Genomic DNA, 11,106 nt, shown 5'->3' on the forward strand with positions numbered 1-11,106 from the left:
ATGGCTAATGATTTTGAAAACAAGCCTGAAAAATAGTTTCTTTATCTATTCAGGCGATTGACCTGTGCTTGGTTAGGCAATTGACGAAATTCCTGATATGAATTTGAACAAGCAATGAAGGATCAAGAGATTAACCCTTGGTACCTCAAGTGACTGACCCTGTTTTGAACTGAAAAAATATACTGTGTTCAAAAGTCAGGCGATTGACCACGAAGGGTTCAGGCGACTAACCCTCACAAACGCCTAGTTTTTTAAATGACTTTTAAATTTCAAATTTGAGTAGCTTGTGCCCAAAAATTTATAAAAACTTAGGAAACACTCCAAGTTACTTGGGCAACACAAATTTATCACTTTTTGAGTTTATAAATACATGGTTTCTCAAATCAAATCATACACCAAGAATTGAAAATCAGTTTTCAAGCTATATTGCTTACTCTCTCTTAAAGCCCCCTTGCACACATATTCTTGCTAATAATTTTCTAAAATATATTGAGTCTTTGAACATTGATCTGAGAGAAAAAACTTCTGAGTTTGATTCAAATCAAAGAAAGAAACCCGGTGACATTCTTAAGCTTCAAACTCATTCTTATTTGATATTTACGTTGAAGTATTAGTTGTGCTTAATGATGTACTAACCAACTCTATCTGAGAGCACTTCTTGTACACAAGAATTCTTTCTTGTCTCTTTGTTTTTTTTACGGTTCAGGGTTATTGGATCGTTGTGCCAAGCGTGGGGTATTGCTTGGATAGGAGCTCCACCCTAATTGAAGGAGGGATTGTAACGATTTGCTTCACCCGTAAATAAGTGTTATAGTGGAATCCTTAGGTGGTCTTGCCTAAGGCAAGGACGTAGGCTGATATAAGTAGAACCTCATAAAAGCTCGGTCTCACTTTCTACCCCTACTCTTTAATTTTTCTGCATGTATAAATTGCGTGGATTGTGATTGTCTTAATTAAGCATTGAAAATCAAATAATTTTTGTGTGATTAAGAAACTTACAAAACGTTGTGAATTTAGAAAATGATTTAAAAGAAACTTTTAAAAACCCAATCCACCACCCCCCCCTCATGGGACTACACCTTAGTTTTCAAGGAGATTGGTGGCCCTTCTTTGTAAGTCTAAGGACTAATGAGACCAATGAGAGGCACATTTTATTAAAGACAACTCTATTAATATTTCATGTTGTTCTCTAACTCAAGATGAGTATCACAAAGTCTCAGGTTGTGTTCTACAAAGAAATTTGGAGAAGTTTAGAAATATTCGATGAAGGAACCAATTGAGTTAAAGAATGAAAGATGAACTTGCCCATAAGTGAATATGAGATGTTTAGGATGAAGGATAAAGAATTTGGAGTAGAGATGTACAACCAATTTACAAATATCATCAACCCAATAAAGGGGCTTGGTAAGACATTTCCTTATTAGTGACATAGTGTCAATGCTGGCCTACGAGGTCAGGCCCACCAACAATAGAAGGACCATGTGGTGAACCCCTAAAGGTGTGTGAACATTCAAAAGTAAATAACACAAAATTGTAACTTTATTTTGAAAAGGGGTAAAAAAAAAAAAGGAAAAATTTGAAAAAGAAGATATTTTTGGTTAAGGAGTACAAATCATTTGTACATTGAGCAGATGGTTGAATAACCATTTAGGTGATGGTAGCAGATGGTTGAATAACCATTTAGGTGATGGTTATTGCCTTAACGACACCCATTCATTGAATGGTTACTGCAATTATGTACATATATGTGTGTGTGTTCATCACCCATTCTATTTATTGATTTATTTTTTAAAATGTAGGAACTTCGTAAAACCTATACATAGGATTCAACCTTATGAAGATCGCAATAATCTTTCGTTTATTTTTGAAAACATATTTAGACTCTTTTAGAGGCAAAAGGAGTATTTTTCAAGTTTTAGATTGAACTTACCCCCTTTGGGGTAAGTTGCCTACATACATACTTTAGGAAAAAAAAAATTTTTCATCTTTAAAACTTTTTATTTTTAAAATAAATCCTTTCAGGTGTGTCGACATAGGATTTTTTCCAGAGTGATAATGAGTGGGAGTTGTATGGTGATCTCAAAATAGTAAAACCTAAAGATATCAAGACCTTAATTAGAATACAAAGATGAATGGAAAATGGTCACTACCTTTATTTTTATTTTTCTTAAGAGAAAACAAAGGAAAAATCATATATAAGAGATTTAAAAATAAACTAAATGGGTTCAAAGTACACGTGTGCATAAAGAAGGTGGTGGAGTAACCATTCTAAGGGAGATTAGTCCACCAACACATCTTTCAACACCTATTTTAATTAAGAATAGTTATTTCTCAATATGTCTCTACGTGTGTGTGTGTGTGTGTGTGTGTGTGTGTGTGTGTTTGTGTGTGTGTGTGTGTGTGTGTGCACTAAATGGAAAGAAAAGAGAGGAAAGAACCCCCTTTTTGGTCCTTCAATGAAATATTATCATCCAGGAGTCCAAAAAGTAGAGTTAAAAACCCCAAAATGCTCTTGTTTAAAAAAGGGGTGGCCTTAGGAAATCCTAAATTTGAAATTTAAAATATGGAGAAAATGATATTTGATTTTATTGAAATCAAGGGATTTAAAGATGATCAATTTTGAAAATCGACACATCTAAGACACCAAATGAAAGGTATAACTAAGAGATGTAGATCACAATCAAATTAAAGATGATTTGTTCAATTGAGACTAGAGGATGAAATAGGATTGAATCTAAAAACCAACATACTTTTGGAAGGGAAGAAGTAATGGAGAGATTTGATTTTCAATTAATCAAATATGAGATGATTTGGAAAGAGGATATTTGAATAGATTTGAAATCCATCAAAAAGGGAAAAGTTTTGAAATGAGAACCTTTGAAAAAAGGGGAAGGTTTTTGAGAAATGTAGCTATAGTTTCATCATTTGACAAGAAAAGAAATAGTTTGAAATCAATATGGGAGAGTTATTTTGAAAATTTAGGATTTTGAAAACAAGGATAGAATTCCATGTTTACCCTTTATGCTTTCTTCTTGTTGTGTAAGAACCAACTTTCATTCACCTATATGAGCTTAAGAAAGAGTACTTTCACCATGCCTAAGGAAGAAAAAGAGAAAAACACTAGATAGTGAGAGTTTGTCGCACGTCTCGTCATAAGCTGGTGTGAAATCATAAAGGACAACACGACTGCACCCTAACTTCTAAGATGAGACCACTAATGTACTTAAGTAGCCGATATATACATGAAAAAATCATGTAATATGTTGAAGCTAAAATATAAATAAGGTAATCACATGTTCATACGACCAAGACTAAATGTAGATAAAAAGGTCATCTTCTTTGATTTCAAAGAAAATCCTAATATTTTAAGTTTTTTGTTAGTTGTTCTATTTTATTTGAATTTAAAATACTTTTTCTATTTTTAAAATATTTTTAAAGGATTTATTTTAATTTTTTTAATTTTAGAAATTTATTGCAAATAGAAATATATAAATAAGAATAAATAAATATATATATATATATATAGGACAAAATAAAAATCCTAAATAAAAAATGATACTATAGAATATCTACAATAATAATAACTACTAATACTAATAATGACCTATAACAAATAATAATTTAATATTAATCAACAATAACCTTTGTTGTGACAGGTAAGAAGAAATAAAACCACACACACACACACACAGAGATATATATACGTGTATGAATTGAAAAAAAAAAAAAAAAAAAAAAAAAAAAAATAAAATTAATATAAAATTTTATTTTTTGTGAAATATTTGTTTGTATTTATTTATATTTAATAACTATTTTTTATTTAATGAGTTGAAGAAAAGGAATAAATAAATGATAGTTAGACCAGGTCAATCTTGTTTAGATCAAGTCAGCCTAGTTCTGCTTACATTAAAGCAAGATAGGGGGATCTCATTCCCCCCTCCCCCGGTGCTTTGTATTTCTTTAACACGTGTACACTAGTGTTTTCTATAACCCTGGCGACCCTCCAGTACAATATCATCTCCATGCCACCAACATCCACCGCTTTGCCTCAACAATCACATGGTTAGCCTCACGAAGCTCTGATGACCCTCTCACGACTACTAGCCAACGAAAAAGCCCAAGATTTCTTTGTTCTGTTATAATTATCTCTTTAACCTTGAAGCTTTTCCATTATTGTGATTGCAACCAGGCCATCTTCAACCATTTCTGAATCTCTATTTAGCCACTATCTAATGGCTTTACTATTGCCAACTGCCTCCCTGCCCTATTATTCTCTCCCTCCTTTCTTTGTTCTCTTTCTATTATCTCTCTCTCTCTCTCTCTCTCTCTCTCTCTCTCTCTCTCTCTCTCTTTCCCTCTCTCTAGTCTCTGCTACTAAAGATTCTAAGCAATCCCTATATAGTAAAAGGATCCTAAAGAAATTGTATTGTGAACATATAATAATTAAATTTCGAACCTTAAACCAATATTAGAGTTCAAGTTGAAGCTTTCAGACAAGAACCAACTTCATTTACCTTAGCAAACCAGTAATTCATAGGAAAAATCTCATACTTAAGGAAGGTGAAACCCTTATGCTTGGATGGTCATTCATCATGATCTTGCATCAATACTCATTAGAAAAAAAAGAATATATATAAATATTGACATGCTCCTAGGGGAAGAATAAGGCATACAATGAAAACTAATGTTTGAAGGAACTAAAGCCATTTATATTTGGATCAACAACTTAACCATCACAACATGTGTATGCAAAAAAATCCCACAACAAATTTGAGAAAAAGGATAGAAGAAATATCTTTCAAAGAAAGTGGAGAACTTTGATTGATTCTTGGGGGTAAGTAACCACTATGTTTGAGCTCAAAGAACAATAGAAGCTCTCTAGCATGGGAGAGCACTCTCTTTTTTTCAACGCAACCTTTTCCCTTTGCAAAAGTTTGTTCCCTTCCCTCTACCTTAGCCTCCCATTTATAATAGAAGAGCTAGGGCTTTTAGAAACATCCTTGATTCCAAAAGTTCACTTGATGTTAGGAAGAACCACCTCCTTTGTCATTTAGGGTTCTTGGACAGACACAAAATTGTCCTTATCAAGAAAAAATCAAAATTAAAAGGATAAAATGTTAATGTCCTTAACACACTTAGGAACACAATTAAACTAAAAAATTGCATTCAACAATTACCTAATAAAAAATAGGATTTTTGAACTACTTCTATGTGGATGATGTCTTTGATTGAGGGTACTAGGCTAAGATCAAGATGTCTGTTTTGACTGAAAGTCAAAAGTTAGTAGTGTATGCAATCAAACAGTTCTAGATAATCTGTTGGGGTATTATACTTGCACTACCTTCAATGGAATAAAAAATAAGGGTTGAATTATCTATAGGAGACTTGTATTCATCCTACCTTAGAGTGATTCAAAAAGCAAGAATTGAATTATTCAGGGCTTCCGTATTTTTTACTACTTTGGATGGATTTGTAAAAAAAAATATTTAATGAATGCAAGTAGGATGTTTTATCTAGATAAACCATAACCTAGATTAGGTGAATGCAACTAGGAGCCCTTTACATGTATGAAACACATCTTAGATTAAATAAATTCAACTAGGAACCCTTTACGTGTATAAAACACAACTTAGACTAAATTAATGCAACTAGGAACCTTTTACGTGCATAAAAAAATAATCTATATCAAATGAATGGAACTAGGAGCCCTTTATATATATGAAAAAAATCTTGGAACAAATGATGCCACCAAGAATCATTTATGTGTATGAAACACAAATAGATTGAATAAAAGATTTGTATGCTCGTGCACAACTTAAATGATTGAACATTAGTGGGGCTTCTAACCCATCTCAAATGAATGCGAATTAGGCTTAAGTACTATGTCATATACAACGTAGATTGTTTGAGGGAATTACATGCGTATATCCCTTTGGTTGGACCAGTTTGTGGTTGTGTTTATTGATGATATACTGGTCTATTCGAGGAGTTTTAAGGAGTATGAGCATCATTTGAGGCTGGTGTTGCAAATATTAAGGGAAAGAAAATTGTATGCAAAATTCAAGAAATGTGAGTTCTAGTTAAGGCAAGTTATTTTTCTCGGTCATGTGATCTCAGAAGCAGGAGTATTAGTTGATTCGAGTAAAATAGAGGCAGTAGTAAATCGGCAAAGGCCGGGAAGTGTTTAGGAAGTCAGGAGTTTTCTCGGATTAGCAAGTTATTACCAGCGCTTTGTGGATAGTTTCTCTAGGCTATTAGGTCCATTAACACGACTTATGAGGAAAAATGTAAAATTTGAATGGATTGATGACTATGAGTAGAGTTTCCAAGTTTCCAAGAGTTAAAGCAGCGGTTTTAAGCTCCAGTACTTGCTATCCCTTTAGGGGAGGATAGGTTTGTAATATACAGTGACGCCTCTTTGAAGGGTCTTGGATGCGTGTTGATGCAGTACGGCAGGGTCATTGCATATGCGCCCAGATAACTTAAAGAATATGAGAAGAATTATCATGTCCATGATTTAGAGCTTGCTGCAGTGGTGTATGCTCTCAAGATCTGGAGGCATTATTTATATGGTGGAAAGTGCGAGATTTTCACGGATCATAAGAGTTTGAAATATTTCTTTACCCAAAAAGAGTTGAATATGAGGCAAATAAGGTGGCTAGAGCTTATTAAGGACTATGATTGCATGATAAGTTACCACCTAAGAAAAGCAAATGTAGTAGTAGATGCTCTGAGCAGGAAATCAGGGGGACCCATACTAGTAGCTATAGGGATTCCACATTCAATTTTAGTGGATTTGGAGAAGCTTAGTTTAGAGTTAATAGAGGAGAGTCCGTAGGCAGTCATTGCCATCTTAGTGGTTCAGCCTATGCTTTACGAGAGGATTAAAGCAGCTCAGGGTGATGATGCAGAGTTGGTAGCAGTGATGGCTAGAGTACGTGATGGTTAGGGTGAGGAGTTCAACATATTAGATGATGGAGCTCTACGATGCCATGTAAGGCTATGTGTTCCTGTGAATACCGAGAGTAAACGAACTATACTAGAGGAGGCTCACAGATCCCTATACACGGTTCATCCTGGTAGTACTAAAATGTACAGGGATCTGCCAGGGTATTTTTGGTGTAGTGGAATGAAGAGGGAGATAGCCAAATTTGTTCAGCAATGCTTGATGTGTCAGTAAGTTAAAGCTAAGCATCAGAGATCGGCAGGACAGTTGTAGCCACTGTTCATTCTAGAATCGAAATGGCACCACGTTTCTACGCATTTTGTTACGGGGTTACCACTAGTGTGATAGGGGTTGAATGAGATTTGGGTGGTTGTGGATCGTTTGACAAAGACCACTCACTTCATCCCTATTAAAATTGGTTATTTCATGGAAAGACTGGCAAAGATATATGTTCAGGAGATAGTTCGTGTTCATCGAGTGCCAATATCCATAGTCTCGGACTGAGATCCTCGGTTTACTTCACGATTTTGGAAAAGTTTTCAGGAGGCTATGGGTACTTAGATAGCTTTTAACACTACTTTCCATCCCGAGACAGATGGTCAAACTAAGAGAACAATTTAGACACTAGAGGATATGCTTCGTGCATGCATGTTAGATTTTGGGGGTAGCTGTATTTAGTTTCTACCGCTAGTTGAATTTGCCTATAATAATAGCTATCAGTCTAATATCGGCATGGCCCCATATGAAGCACTGTATGACAGGAGATGTCGTTCTCCTCTCTTATGGGATGAGGTAGGCGAAAGACTAGTTTTGGGTCCAGAGATAGTACAGTAGGCTTGTGACAAGGTCCAACTAATTAAAGAAAGAATCAGTACAGTACAGAGTCGGTAGAAAAGTTATGCAGACACTCACCATCGAAAGTTAGAATTTGATGTGAGAGATCGAGAATTTTTGAAGATAGCTCCTCTAAAAGGAGTTATGAGATTTGGAAAGAAGGGCAAGCTGAGCCCTAGGTATATTGGCCCTTTTGAGATACTTGTGAGAATAGGGTCAGTTGCCTATAGGCCAGCTTTGCCGCTAGCTTTGGATCGAATTCATGACATGTTTCATATTGCCGTGTTAAGGAAATACGTCCCAGACCCATCCCACATCATTAGCTATGCAAAGATAAAGTTTAAAGATTCATTGGAATATGAAGAAGTACTAGTACATATTTTGGACAGAAAGGTTTAGACTTTACGTACTAAAGAAATACAATTAGTTAAAATTTTTTGGAGGAATCATGCCACAAAGGAAGCTTCTTGGGAACTCGAGGAGCAAATCAGACAAAGATACCCGCAGTCGTTCCAAGAGGTATAGTGGTAATCAGGTAAAGTATAGTATCTAGATAATGCTTCTTTTGCAGGTACATGTATTGATTTTAGTTAGTAGATAGTTTTTAGTTATATATGTGTAATTTTCTAGGACATAGTATGTAACCATGGTATTCCTCCACCATAAGTGAGGGCGAGTAATAAAATAAGTAGACCCTTTTTCCTTTACGAAATGAAGGAGATACAGATAGTAAATTTCGAAAACGAAATTTTATAAGGAGGGGAGAATGTAACAACCCAAAAAATAATGATATTTAAATATGAAGAGAGAGGGGAAACCGAAACAGAAGGAGGAAGCAAGCTTCGTCGATGAACGCTTCGCCTTTGTCGACGACATTGCATTTTGGAAAGAATAACTTGAAATATTTTCCACAAGTCCTCGTCGACGAAGACAGGTAGTTCGTTGATGAGTACATAAGGGAACTCGTCGATGAATCTATGCCTCGTCGACGAGAAAATACTGAGAAGGATTTTTGGGAGTCTGAAATTCATTAGGAGGAAGTTCGTCGACGAAATTATTGAAGGACTCATCGACGAGGTGACGTGTCTCGTCGACGAATCTAGCCTTGTAAATAGTGAAAAACCCAAATTCTAGACAAATTTTCAGCGCATAATTCTTCTCTCTCTCTCTCCTACAACTCCCTCCCCTTCTCTCTTCGATTCCGGGCCCATTTCTCACCAGATCAAAGATCTGAGGCGACCACAACACTCCTGGCGAAGTTCTTTGCAAGTCTGTCGGAGCTGATTATTTGAAAAGTTGATTTGGATTTCGTCCCAATCTTAGGGTAAGGCATTTTATTCAATATTTGTTTTCCCCTCAATTATAGGAAATGAAATACATGAAGAAGTACTAATGTTTTGTTCTGGGGGATGTGGTTTTTAGGGTATTGAGTGGAGAGCCCTGCGGGTATCGGGTTAGAGTACAGTAGGGGCTTTTCAGAGATAAGGTAAGGGAAATATGCTATACTAGGAGAATTATTTATGTTATTAGAAATTTATATATATGAATATGCGTAAATATCAGATATTATACAGAATATGAATTTTCAAAATATGTGTGGCCTGAGTACATGCTATTGATATGTAGTTTTATAGTATTTCAAGTTATACAGCTATAGATAGATAATTGCATATTTTATACAAACAGAATATGTACATATATACAATTTTATTCAGATTATTACAAAAACAGATATATATATATATATATATATATATTAGTATACAGATATTTATTCATAATAGTACATACAGGGTATATAGAAAGTTACGTTTTCCTAAATGCCATAACATTTAGATTATACAAAGAAAGTATAGACTGATTATATGGGAAGAAAGTACAAACAGATTAAACAGTTATAGCATTAAGATGCTATGGGTATTACAGTATTTACAGTACAGTAATATAGTGTTATGGTTATTTTGGAAATATAATGAAAACAGTATAAAGAGTATAGTACGTATATGTATATATATATATAGTATCATATCCCTGTGGAAAGATTACAGACAGATATAGTACAGACACAGAATATAGAGCATGGTACCGTTGCTAGATATAGATAGAGTGCAACCTCATATCTCAGATAGTGTGTGGGTACCATCGACCGTGCTCAGAAAGTATACAGCTCCCTAGTTCGCTGGGTGGAGGGGGGCCGGTTTGACAAGGTAGCAGCCAGTTCCGAGCTTAGGAGTGTATGTAGTTTGGCCGGGCTAGAGTAGTGTAGAGTATATTGACTTATCTAGAGGGCCGACAAGATTAAGTCCCGCCTACGGGCTGCACAACCCTATCATGAGGGGTTAAATCATGACATACTGAGTCCTAGGGAAAGAACATAGTTATGTATATGTATACAACTTTATAGCTTTTATTGTACATAGTATGATGTAGCACTATGAATGATAGAAAGTTCAAATAATACAAATGTTTTAAGTTATTATACATGTGTTGTATAGAATCGCCAGATTATCCAGTTTTTCAATATTATTATGATAATTTTATGACTTGGTCACCACACCCTAGTAGTAGCATATTTCCATTTACTGAGCATCGACTCACCCCATTACATTACCATTTTTCAGGTGAGATAGTTGGGCGAGTAGTAGCATTTTTCGCGGGTAGAGAATATATTGATTACCCTGGTTCAGAGGGTAAGTTTTGTGTAGGGTTTTGTATTTTAGGGTAGTTGACTTTGGAGAGAGAGATATATTATGTAGCTATGGTTGCAAATACTGAATTCTGGTATTGTATATACATGTACATGTGGTTATGTGATTTATGTTTTTCCGCTGCATAGGGATGCCCACTATATGCAAGTATTGGAGTAATTTATTATTATAAAAAAAAAATGGTGAAAATTTTTAAGACGTTACAGAATAACACATATAACTGCTCCACTTTGAACTCGAAATGCTCGGTTAGGACCATCTCCTTTCTAGCACTTGGAGACATACACCAAGTCCAAGCAACACTGCTTGAACTTGCCGATGGCACCTTCAGCTTCTACCATCAACCCCGATAGAGCTGTAGATGCAATACCCGAAGACTTCACCTTAGGCTTCCAATAAGACAATCCCATAACGGTAAACACAAAATCTACGGCAAGCCTTATATCACCAAAGCCCTTTACATAGTCTTTAACATGACTAAAAATTGATAGTTCACTATGTTGCCTACTGAAACACCCTATTGCACAATCATAGGGAACCTTTGACATATCCCGGACATCACAGCCCATCCTTGGGTACTGAGTGGTAGACATTTCATATTGATTCTCCACATAACCC

Source organism: Malania oleifera, chromosome 1, assembly GCF_029873635.1.
Source record: "Malania oleifera isolate guangnan ecotype guangnan chromosome 1, ASM2987363v1, whole genome shotgun sequence".
NCBI lineage: Eukaryota > Viridiplantae > Streptophyta > Magnoliopsida > Santalales > Ximeniaceae > Malania > Malania oleifera.